Source organism: Pleurodeles waltl, chromosome 9 (genome assembly GCF_031143425.1).
Source record: "Pleurodeles waltl isolate 20211129_DDA chromosome 9, aPleWal1.hap1.20221129, whole genome shotgun sequence".
In the NCBI taxonomy this organism is placed as follows: Eukaryota; Metazoa; Chordata; class Amphibia; order Caudata; family Salamandridae; genus Pleurodeles; species Pleurodeles waltl.
Window position 1 is genome coordinate 1,184,188,987 of NC_090448.1, and position 12,665 is coordinate 1,184,201,651.

Consider the following 12,665-nt stretch of genomic DNA (forward strand, 5'->3'; position numbering starts at 1 on the left):
TTTCCTGGGCATCTGCCCATCTCCGACTTGCTTGTGACTTTTGGACTTGGTCCCCTTCTTCCACAGGTACCCTCGACTGGAAATCCATCGTTGTTGCATTGCTGGTTTGTGTCTTTCCTGCAGAATTCCCCTATCACGACTTCTATGTCCTTTGGGGAACTTTAGTGTACTTTGCACTCACTTTTCAGGGTCTTGGGGTGGGCTATTTTTCTAACCCTTACTATTTTCTAATAGTCCCAGCGACCCTCTACAAGGTCACATAGGTTTGGGGTCCATTCGTGGTTCGCATTCCACTTTTGGAGTATATGGTTTGTGTTGCCCCTATCCCTATGTGTCCCCATTGCATCCTATTGTAACTATACATTGTTTGCACTGTTTTCTAAGACTATTACTGCATATATTGGTATTGTGTACATATATCTTGTGTATATTTGCTATCCTCATACTGAGGGTACTCACTGAGATACTTTTGGCATATTGTCATAAAAATAAAGTACCTTTATTTTAGTAGATCTGTGTATTGTGTTTTCTTATGATATTGTGCATATGACACTAGTGGTACTGTAGGAGCTTCACTCTTCTCCTAGTTCAGCCTAAGCTGCTCTGCTAAGCTACCATTATCTATCAGCCTAAGCTGCTAGACACCCTATACACTAATAAGGGATAACTGGGCCTGGTGCAAGGTGCAAGTACCCCTAGGTACTCACTACAAGCCAGTCCAGCCTCCTACATTGGTGGCAGCGGTGGGATAAGTGCTTTGAGACTACTTACCACTTTTGTCATTGTACTTTTCATAAGAGAAAAATATACAAAACAAGTTCAGTGTATGTACACCTAACCAAAAAGTTTTGCATTTCTTTTCTCACCTCTTTTCTAAAGTGCTGAAAAGTACCTCTAAACTTTCTAAAAAGTTCTTAAAAGTTTAAAAAGTTTTTTTCTGTCTTTCTAAAAGTTCTGAAAACTTTTTTCTCTTTTTATATCACTTTAACTCTCTCTAAAAATGTCTGGCACAGGCCAAAATATTGATCTGTCCAAACTTGCATATGATCACCTTAGCTCGAAAGGAGCAAGGAGTCTCTGCATAGAGAGAGGTTTGAGTGTAGGGAAGAATCCTTCTTTGGAATTATTGCTTAACATGCTTAGAGAACAAGATAAGGCCAAAAGGGCCCCATCTGTTGAAAAAGTAGCTAATGGTTCCCAATCTGATCCAGGGACTCCCCTAGGAAAAGATTCAGGAAAGAAACTTCCTAGCCTGCCCATTACTAGACAGTCTAGCATAGTTGGTATTGATGTAGAGGTACACCATACAGATAGTGTTATCTCACATCATAGCAAGAGTATTGTTTCTCACCACAGTAGAAGTGATGTTTCTGTTAACCAAGCTGTTCCGGTGCTCTCTGTAAGGGATAGGTCTCCTTCTGTCAATTCTCATCATACCTCTGTTTCTAGACATGTCCCTCCCACCCACCCTGATGACAGATTGTTAGAAAGGGAGCTCAATAGATTGAGAGTGGAACAAACCAGACTGAAGCTCAAGAAGCAACAGCTGGATTTGGATAGACAGTCCTTAGAAGTAGAGAAGGAGAGACAGAAATTGGGTTTAGAAACCCATGGTGGCAGCAGCAGTATTCCCAATAGTCATCCTGCAAAAGAGCATGATTCTAGGAATCTGCACAAGATAGTTCCCCCTTATAAGGAGGGGGATGACATTAGCAAGTGGTTTGCTGCACTTAAGAGGGCATGTGTTGTACAGGATGTCCCTCAAAGGCAGTGGGCTGCTATCCTATGGCTATCATTTAGTGGAAAAGGTAGGGATAGGCTCCTTACTGTGAAAGAAAGTGAAGCCAATGATTTCAAAATTCTTAAGAATGCACTCCTGGATGGTTATGGCTTAACCACTGAACAATACAGGATAAAGTTCAGAGAGACCAAAAAGGAGTCTTCACAAGACTGGGTTTATTTCATTGACCATTCAGTGAAGGCCTTGGAGGGGTGGTTACATGGCAGTAAAGTTACTGATTATGACAGCCTGTATAACTTGATCCTGAGAGAGCATATTCTTAATAATTGTGTGTCTGATTTGTTGCACCAGTACTTGGTGGACTCTGATCTGACCTCTCCCCAAGAATTGGGAAAGAAGGCAGACAAATGGGTCAGAACAAGGGTGAACAGAAAAGTTCATACAGGTGGTGACAAGGATGGCAAGAAGAAAGATGGTGAAAAATCTCAAGATAAGCATGGGGATAAGGGTAAAACCAAAGATCCCACTTCTAATCTTAAACACTCTTGTGGGGGTGGGGATAAAACAAATTATTCCTCTTCTTCTCAACCTACACAAGTTAAAAAGCCTTGGTGCTTTGTGTGTAAAAACAGAGGCCATAGGCCAGGGGATAAGTCCTGTCCAGGTAAACCCCCCGAGCCTACCACCACTAATACATCAAGCTCTAGTGCCCCTAGCAGTAGTGGTACTAGTGGTGGGACTGCTGGCAACAGTCAAGTTAAAGGTGTAGTTGGGTTCACTTATGGGTCCATAGTAGAATCTGGGGTAGTCACTCCCAAGACAGTTTCTGTCACACCTAGTGGCATTGGCCTTGCCACACTGGCTGCTTGTCCCCTTACAATGGATAAGTACAGGCAGACAGTTTCAATAAATGGTGTTGAGGCCTTGGCCTACAGGGACACAGGTGCCAGTATCACTTTGGTGACTGAAAACCTAGTGGCTCCTGAACAACACATCATTGGACAACAGTATAAAATTATTGATGTCCATAACTCCACTAAGTTTCTTCCCTTAGCTTTAATTCAGTTTAGTTGGGGTGGAGTTACTGGCCCTAAGCAGGTGGTGGTATCACCTAGCTTACCTGTAGACTGTCTCTTAGGTAATGACCTAGAGGCCTCAGGTTGGGCTGATGTAGAGTTTTATGCCCATGCAGCCATGCTGGGCATCCCAGACGAATTGTTCCCTCTCATTTCTACTGAAATGAAAAAGCAAAGGAGAGAAGGCCTGAAAACTCAGGATCCCTCTCCATCAACAGGTAAAAAGGGCATCACAGTATCCCCTAACCACCCTGCCATTCAGGATACCATTCCTGTGGTGGGAGAAACCTCTCCTGGGGTGGCACCTGTTACAAGGGAAGCATCAGCTGGGAAAGCTGTTCTCCCTGAGGTAGAAGTACCTCTCTGTGGGATAACTAACATTGGTGAGAAAAAGAGCACCATTTTAGTTAACATGGAGCATCCCTCCAACCCTCCCAGAGTAACTTTAGTGCAGAAACCCTGCACTGCCTCACAACATTTAGGACAGCATCCCTGCCCTAGTGTGGAGCTCATAGGACAGCATCCCTGCCCTGCTCCAACTCAAGAGAAACAGCCTCCATGTTCTCTCTTCCAGCCATATGGACAAAGTTTTTGCCCAGCCATGGCTTTTCTGAGACAGCATCCCTGTCTGGCATTTCCATCACTACAAATAGGTCCAGTGGACAATTCCCACTGCTCTAAACTAAAACTTACTGATAGAAACTCTGAAAATACATCTTCACATTGTTGCTTAGCTAAAAAACTTCAAACAGGGTGGTTTACATCCCCACAGGGAAGTAACCATATAGTGGATGATAAAGGGAGTAACCAGTCTACTGCAGAGCTACTCTCTACTTATCACCACTTAGACAATAAAGTCTCAACTGGCCAATGTTAGCCTTATTGTCCTTTGTTTGGGGGGGGGGGGTTGTGTGAGAAAGAAGCCTCTTTCTAGCCTTGTTACCCCCACTTTAGGCCTGTTTGTGAGTGTATGTCAGGGTGTTTTCACTGTCTCACTGGGATCCTGCCAGCCAGGGCCCATTGCTCATAGTGAAAACCCTATGTTTTCAGTATGTTTGTTATGTGTCACTGGGACCCTGCTAGTCAGGACCCCAGTGCTCATAAGTTTGTAACCTATAGGTATGTGTTCCCTGTGTGATGCCTAACTGTCTCACTAAGGCTCTGCTAATCAGAACCTCAGTGGTTATGCTCTCTCATTTCTTTCAAATTGTCACTAACAGGCTAGTGACCAATATTACCAATTTATATTGGCTTACTGGAACACCCTTATAATTCCCTAGTATATGGTACTGAGGTACCCAGGGTATTGGGGTTCCAGGAGATCCCTATGGGCTGCAGCATTTCTTTTGCCACCCATAGGGAGCTCTGACAATTCTTACACAGGCCTGCCACTGCAGCCTGAGTGAAATAACGTCCACGTTATTTCACAGCCATTTTACACTGCACTTAAGTAACTTATAAGTCACCTATATGTCTAACCTTTACCTGGTAAAGGTTAGGTGCAAAGTTACTTAGTGTGAGGGCACCCTGGCACTAGCCAAGGTGCCCCCACATTGTTCAGGGCCAATTCCCCGGACTTTGTGAGTGCGGGGACACCATTACACGCGTGCACTACATATAGGTCACTACCTATATGTAGCTTCACAATGGTAACTCCCAATATGGCCATGTAACATGTCTATGATCATGGAATTGCCCCCTCTATGCCATCCTGGCATAGTTGGCACAATCCCATGATCCCAGTGGTCTGTAGCACAGACCCTGGTACTGCCAAACTGCCTTTCCCGGGGTTTCACTGCAGCTGCTGCTGCTGCCAACCCCTCAGACAGGCTTCTGCCCTCCTGGGGTCCAGCCAGGCCTGGCCCAGGATGGCAGAACAAAGTACTTCCTCTGAGAGAGGGTGTTACACCCTCTCCCTTTGGAAAATGGTGTGAAGGCAGGGGAGGAGTAGCCTCCCCCAGCCTCTGGAAATGCTTTCATGGGCACACATGGTGCCCATTTCTGCATAAGCCAGTCTACACCGGTTCAGGAACCCCTCAGCCCTGCTCTGGCGCGAAACTGGACAAAGGAAAGGGGAGTGACCACTCCCCTGACCTGCACCTCCCCTGGGAGGTGCCCAGAGCTCCTCCAGTGTGCTCCAGACCTCTGCCATCTTGGAAACAGGCTCCCTCCTGGGCCACAGTAGCACCCAAAAACCCTAACCGCACGATTTGTAGCTAGCAAGGCTTGTTGGCGGTCTTTCTTCAGGAAAACACTTCTGCACGACTCTCTACGGCGTGGGGGATCCGTCCTCCAAAGGGGAAGTTCCTAGCCCTTGTCGTTCCTGCAGAATCTCCAGCTTCTACTGTCCAGTAGCAGCTCCTTTGCACCCACAGCTGGCATTTCCTGGGCATCTGCCTATCTCCAACTTGCTTGTGACTTTTGGACTTGGTCCCCTTGTTCCACAGGTACCCTCGACTGGAAATCCATCGTTGTTGCATTGCTGATTTGTGTCTTTCCTGCAGAATTCCCCTATCACGACTTCTATGTCCTTTGGGGAACTTTAGTGCACTTTGCACTCACTTTTCAGGGTCTTGGGGTGGGCTATTTTTCTAACCCTTACTATTTTCTAATAGTCCCAGCGACCCTCTACAAGGTCACATAGGTTTGGGGTCCATTCGTGGTTCGCATTCCACTTTTAGAGTATATGGTTTGTGTTGCCCCTATCCCTATGTGTCCCCATTGCATCCTATTGTAACTATACATTGTTTGCACTGTTTTCTAAGACTATTACTGCATATTTTGGTATTGTGTACATATATCTTGTGTATATTTGCCATCCTCATACTGAGGGTACTCACTGAGATACTTTTGGCATATTGTCATAAAAATAAAGTACCTTTATTTTAGTATATCTGTGTATTGTGTTTTCTTATGATATTGTGCATATGACACTAGTGGTACTGTAGGAGCTTCACTCGTCTCCTAGTTCAGCCTAAGCTGCTCTGCTAAGCTACCATTATCTATCAGCCTAAGCTGCTAGACACCCTATACACTAATAAGGGATAACTGGGCCTGGTGCAAGGTGCAAGTACCCCTAGGTACTCACTACAAGCCAGTCCAGCCTCCTACACACACTAGTAGGGCACCTTTCACTCCTAAAGGCCAGGTTACTGGAGTCCATCAGTTAGGGACAGGTCTCACTCTGCCAACTCCCACATTTCTTCTGTGTCTCACAATTCCCAAGCCTCCCACCATGAGGATAACCTAATGGAAAGGGGACCCAGAAAGCTGAGGTTGGAAGAGGCCAGGCTGAAGCTAAAACAGCAGCAGCTGGCCTTAGACAGGGGATCTCTGGATGTAGAGAGGGAAAGGCAGAGGTTGGGGTTAGTTCCCCTGGTGGCAGCAGCAGTGTTTTTGATAGCAATCCTGTTGGAGAACAAGAATCCAGAAACCTGCATCAGATAGTCCCCCCTTACAAGGAGGGGGATGACATTAACAAGTGGTTTGCTGCACTTGTGAGGGCCTGTATGGTACAGTTGGTCCCTCAAAGGCAGTGGGTTGCTATCTTGTGGCTATCTTTCACTGGTAAGGGTGGGGATAGGCTCCTTACTGTCAGAGAAAGTGATGCTAATAATTAAAAGGTTTTGAAAGATGCACTCTTGGATGGATTTGGCTTAACCACTGAACAATACAGGATTAAGTTCAGAGACACCAGAAAAGAGTCCTCTCAAGACTGGACAGACTTTGTAGACTGTTCAGTGAAGGCCTTGGAGGGTTGGTTGCATGGCAGTAAGGTGACTGACTATGAAAGCCTGTATAATCAAATCCTGACAGAGCATATTTTGAACAATTGTGTGTCTGATTTGTTGCACCAGTACTTGGTAGACTCAGATCTGACCTCTCCCCAAGAATTGGGAAAGAAGGCAGACAAATGGGTCAGAACAAAGAGTGAACAGAAACGTTCATACAGGGGGTGACAAGGATGGCAAGAAGAAGGATGGTAAGTCTTCTGAGAAGGGTGGGGACAAAGATAAAAAACATTCTGAATCTTCATCAGGCCCACAAAAATCCTCTGGGGGTGGTGGGTCCAAATCCTCTTCTCACAATCAGAAAAAGCCATGGTGTTATTTATGTAAAGTAAAAGGCCATTGGGCAAGTGATTCTACTTGTCAAAAGAAAAACACCAAAGCTCTCACTACCACAACCCCAACTGCAACCTCTAGTGCCCCTAGTAATAGCAGTGGTGGTGGGAAGTCAACTACAAATAGCCAATCCAAGGGTATAGCTGGGCTCACCATTGGCAGTGTAGTTGGGGTTGGTCTTGTTAGGGAGGCCACAGAGGCTGTTTTAGTCTCTGATGGTGGCATTGACTTTGCCACCTTGGTTGCTTGTCCCCTTAATATTGGTAAGCACAAGCAACTTCCCCTAATCAATGGTGTTGAGGTTGAGGCCTACAGGGACACAGGAGCCAGTGTAACTATGGTGATAGAGAAACTGGGTCACCCTGATCAACACCTACTTGGTCAGCAGTACCAGGTGACTGATGCGCACAATAACACACTTAGCCACCCCATGGCTGTTGTGAATCTCAACTGGTGGGAGGGGGGGGGGGATTACTGGTCCAAAGAAAGTTCTGGTAGCCACTGAATTACCTGTAGATTTCTTACTAGGCAATGATTTGGAGACATCAGCTTGGGCTGAAGTGGAGATGGAGGCTCATGCAGCAATGCTGGGCATTCCTAGGCATATTTTAGCTTTGACAAGGGCTCAGGCCAAAAAGCAAAAAGAACAGGGAAACTTGGATCCTGGAACAACGGACCAAGTGCTCCCAAAAGCTTGGGGTAGTAAGGGTAAATCCTTCCCCACTATCCCTCCCTCACCAGAAGATTCAACTTTTGAGGAAGAGGAATCCTCTCCCTGTGCAGAACCTACACCAGAGGAGCTGGCAGCAGACACTGCTGAGCTTTTGAGTGCAGGGGGGCCTGCTAGGGAACAGCTGAGTGTAGCACAGCAGACCTGTCCCACACTAGAGGGTTTGAGACAGCAAGCTGTCAAACAGCAGAATGGGGATGTCAGTGATAGCAATAAGGTGTATTGGGAAGACAACCTCCTGTATACGGAGTCAAGGGACCCTAAACCTGGAGCTGCCAGGAGATTGGTAATCCCTTTGCAGGACAGGGAGTTTCTTCTTACCCTGGCACATGACATTCCTTTGGCTGGGCATTTGGGCCAGAGTAAAACTTGGGACAGGCTTGTTCCCCTGTTTCACTGGCCTCATATGTCAGAGGACACCAAAGAGTTTTGTCGCTCTTGTGTGACCTGCCAAGCCAGTGGCCAGACTGGCGGCACACCAAAGGCCCCCTTAATTCCACTTTCTGTGGTTGGGGTGCCCTCTGAAAGGGGAGGGGTTGACATAGTTTACCCCCTTGACCCTCCAACAGCTTCAGGCAATAGGGTTATCCTTGTGGTTGTGGACCATGCCACTAGGTATCCTGAAGCAATCCCCTTAAGGACCACTACAGCTCCTGCAGTGGCAAAGGCCCTCTTGGGAATCTTTTCCAGAGTGGACTTCCCTAAGTAAGTGGTGTCAGACAGAGGTAGTAACTTTATGTCTGCATACCTCAAAGCAATGTGGAAGGAGTGTGGTGTAACATACACGTTCACTACTCCTTATCATCCACAACCAAATGGCCTGGTTGAGAGGTTTAATAAAACTCTCAAAGGTATGATAATGGGACTCCCTGAAAAACTCAGAAGGAGATGGGATGTCCTGTTACCGTGCCTCCTTTTTGCTTACAGGGAGGTACCCCAAAAAGGAGTGGGCTTTAGCCCCTTTGAACTCCTCTTTGGGCACCCTGTGAGAGGTCCCCTTGCACTTGTTAAGGAGGGTTGGGAACAATCTTTAAAAGCTCCTAAACAGGACATTGTGGATTATGTAATTGGCCTAAGAATGGCTGAGTACATGAAAAAGGCCAGTAAAAACCTTCAGGCCAGCCAGCAGCTTCAAAAGCAATGGCATGACCAGAAGGCTGTCCTGACCCAGTACCACCTAGGACAGAAGGTGTGGGTATTGGAGCCTGTGGCCCCAAGAGCACTCAAAAACAAATGGAGTGGACCCCATCTAGTTGTTGAGAAAAAGGGTGAGGTTACCTACTTGGTGGACCTGGGCACTGCCAGGAGTCCCCTTAGGGTGTACCATGTCAACCGCCTAAAACCCTACTATGACAGGGCTGATCTAACCCTGCTCATGGCAACTGATGAGGGACAGGAAGAAGAGAGTGACCCTCTCCCTGATCTCTTCTCCACCACTGAAGCTGATGGCTTAGTGGAGGGAGTAGTACTTGCAGATTGCCTTACTGCTGAGCAGCAGGACAACTGCGTAAATCTCTTCAGTCAGTTTTCTGAACTCTTCTCACTGATACCAGGTACCACTACTTGGTGTGAGCACACAATCAATCCTGGAGACAGTTTACCTGTCAAAAGTAAGATTTATAGGCAGTCTGATCATGTAAGGGACTGCATAAAACAAGAGGTACAGAAAATGTTAGACTTAGGTGTGATTGAGCCTTCAGAAAGCCCATGGGCTAGCCCAGTGGTGCTTGTCCCAAAACCTCACAGTAAGGATGGTAAAAGAGAGATGAGGTTTTGTGTTGACTATAGAGGGCTCAACAAGTAACCAAGACAGATGCTCACCCTTTACCCAGGGCAGATGAGCTGACAGATACACTGGCTTCTGCCAGTGTCTAAGCACTTTTTATTTAACTGCAGGGTATTGGCAGATTAAATTATCAGAAGATGCAAAACCTAAAACTGCATTCTCAACCACTGGAGGGCGCTATCAATTCACTGTAGTGCCCTTTGGTCTGAAGAATGCACCTGCTACTTTTCAAAGGTTGTTGAACACAGTCCTGCAAGGGTTGGAAGCTTTTAGTGCAGCATTTCTAGATGATATAGCTGTCTTTAGCTCCACCTGGGATGATCACCTGGTCCACCTGTGGAAAGTTTTGGAGGCCCTGCAAAAAGCAGGCCTCACTATCAATGCTTCAAAGTGCCAGATAGGGCAGGGGAAAGTGGTTTATCTGGGCCACCTTGTAGGTGGTGAACAGATTGCACCACTGCAGGGGAATATCCAGACCATTATGGAATGGGCTCCCCCACAACTCAAACCTAGATGAGAGCCTTTTTAGGCCTCACAGGGTACTATAGGAGGTTCATTAAGAATTATGGTTCCATAGCAGCTCCTCTTAATAACTTCACTAGTAAGAAGATGCCTAAAAAGGTATTGTTGACAGTTAGCTGTCAAAAAGCTTTTGATGAGCTCAAACAGGCCATGTGCTCTGCACCTGTCCTAAAAAGCCCTTGCTACTCCAAAACGTTCATAGTCCAGAGTGATGCTTCTGAATTGGGGGTTGGGGCAGTGCTATCACAGCTTAATACTGAGGGCCAGGATCAACCTGTTGCTTTCATCAGCAGGAGGTTGACCCCTAGAGAAAAGCGTTGGTCTGCCGTAGAGAGGGAGGCCTTTGCTGTGGTCTGGGCACTGAAAAAGTTGAGACCATACCTGTTTGGTACTCACTTTATTGTTCAGACAGACCACAAACCTCTACTTTGGCTAAAACAAATCAAAGGTGAAAACCCTAAATTGTTGAGGTGGTCCATCTCCCTACAGGAAATGGACTATACATTGGAACATAGACCTGGGAGTACCCACTCCAATACAGATGGACTCTCCAGATATTTCCACTTAGACAATGAAGACTCATCTGGGCAAGGTTAGCCTTATTTTCCCTCATTTGGGGGGGGGGAGGGTTGTGTAGGAAAGTACCATCTTGCCTGGCATGTTACCCCCATTTTTACTTGTGGGTCAGTTTGTTTTTGCCTGTGTCACTGGGCTCCTGCTAGCCAGGACCCCAGTGCTCATAGTTTGTGGCCCCTGTGTGGTCCCTAACTGTATTACTGAGGCTCTGCTAACCAGAACCTCAGTGTCTATGCTCTCTCTGCTTTTAAAATTGCCACTGCAGGCTAGTGACCATTTTCACCAATTCTAATTGGCATACTAGAACACCCTTATAATTCCCTAGTATATGGTACCTAGGTACCCAGGGTATCAGGGTTCCAGGAGATCCCTATGGGCTGCAGCATTTCTTTTGCCACCCATAGGGAGCTCAGACAATTCTTACACAGGACTGCCACCGCAGCCTGAGTGAAATAACGTCCACGTTATTTCACAGCCATTTTACACTGCACTTAAGTAACTTATAAGTCACCTATATGTCTAACGCTCAATTAGTGAAGGTTAGGTGCAAAGTTACTAAGTGTGAGGGCACCCTGGCACTAGCCAAGGTGCCCCCACATTGTTCAGGGCAATTTCCCCGGACTTTGTGAGTGCGGGGACACCATTACATGCGTGCACTATGTATAGGTCAATACCTATATGTAGCTTCACAAAGGTAACTCCAAACATGGCCATGTAACATGTCTAAGATCATGGAATTGTCCCCCCAAGCCAAATCTGGTATTGGGGTGCCAATCTCATGCATCCCCGGTACTCCAGCATGGACCCCAGGTACTGCCAAACTTTCAAGCTTTCAATCTGTTGCACGTCAGAGGAAACCTCTCCCGCCATGGGCTGTCTGTCTGATGCAATAGCACTCAAATTTGACTTCTGGAACCCGTAGTTCTGTGTTCATAATGAGTAAAATACATCTGCAGCTACCAGAAGATTCAGAAAAGGGGGGACGCGCTACAACTGACGCTGGTGCCGGGGCAGGAGCCCTTTAACTTTTTGGAGCGCGCCCGCCTCGCGGGACGCTCTGATTGGCCGCAGGGCCGGGGAAGCCCTTTAACTTCTGGAAAGCGCTCCCGCGGGACGCACTATAACTGACGCTGGTGCCGGGGCAGGAGCCCTTTAACTTTTTGGAGCGCGCCCGCCTCGTGGGACGCTCTGATTGGCCGCAGGGCATGGGAAGCCCTTTAACTTCTGGAAAGCGCTCCCGCTGTGCGGGACGCGCACCGGCGGCGCCCGGGCCAAGGGCGGGCCCATCCTTCGCCCGTCATTGCCAGGAAGAGGCTGGGCTGGGCCCTCCCTCTTTAATTCTTCGTTGGGCCCCCCTTGGGACAGACTTGTATAACTCTGTTGCTAACTGAACTACGAGGACGAGAAAAGGAAGCCTTAATTACTCTGGGTCAGATGAGGATTTCCCCTGTCTTGTTTAGCCTTTGACAGGGTGCGAAGGCCCAGGAGCATTTCAAGAGGCTTTTTGTACGTCGGCCATACAAGTGAGGACGTTCCTATATATATGACATTTGACTTTTGAGTAATCTGGGAACTGCGATTACTGAGTGTTGATTGTGATTTTGCTTTTTAATCCCTAAGTTATCTAACTGGGGTAGTGTATTGTAGTAGACTGGCTAGTTAATTCAATTGGCACTTCTTGACTTGTCCTACCATTCATATTGGAATAAGTTTGATACCACACAAAATATGGGTAAAAGGAAGCATTCAAAATTGAATCACCCTTCAAATCTAAAAGATAGTACATCTATATTAAAATATATTTCAGGGGCGATGGGGATGATAGATAAACAAATCGCTACTGTGAAAGGGAAACTGTCGATGCCTAAAGAAAAACAAACTTCCGAATTATTAAAACATATCGGGATGCCTAATAATTCTACGCTTAGCGATCATGGGGCTGCGAACATAGAAGTAAGGCACGCAAATGGATGTATTAAAGATGCCTCAAATCTAATTCATTCCCTGGATGATCTTTCCCCCGTAGCTAAACGCCCAAGGAAACTTGCGGTAGGAACGGTAGATAAGACCCCAAAAAAACTGCCAAAGAAAGATCCAATAACCACCCTAG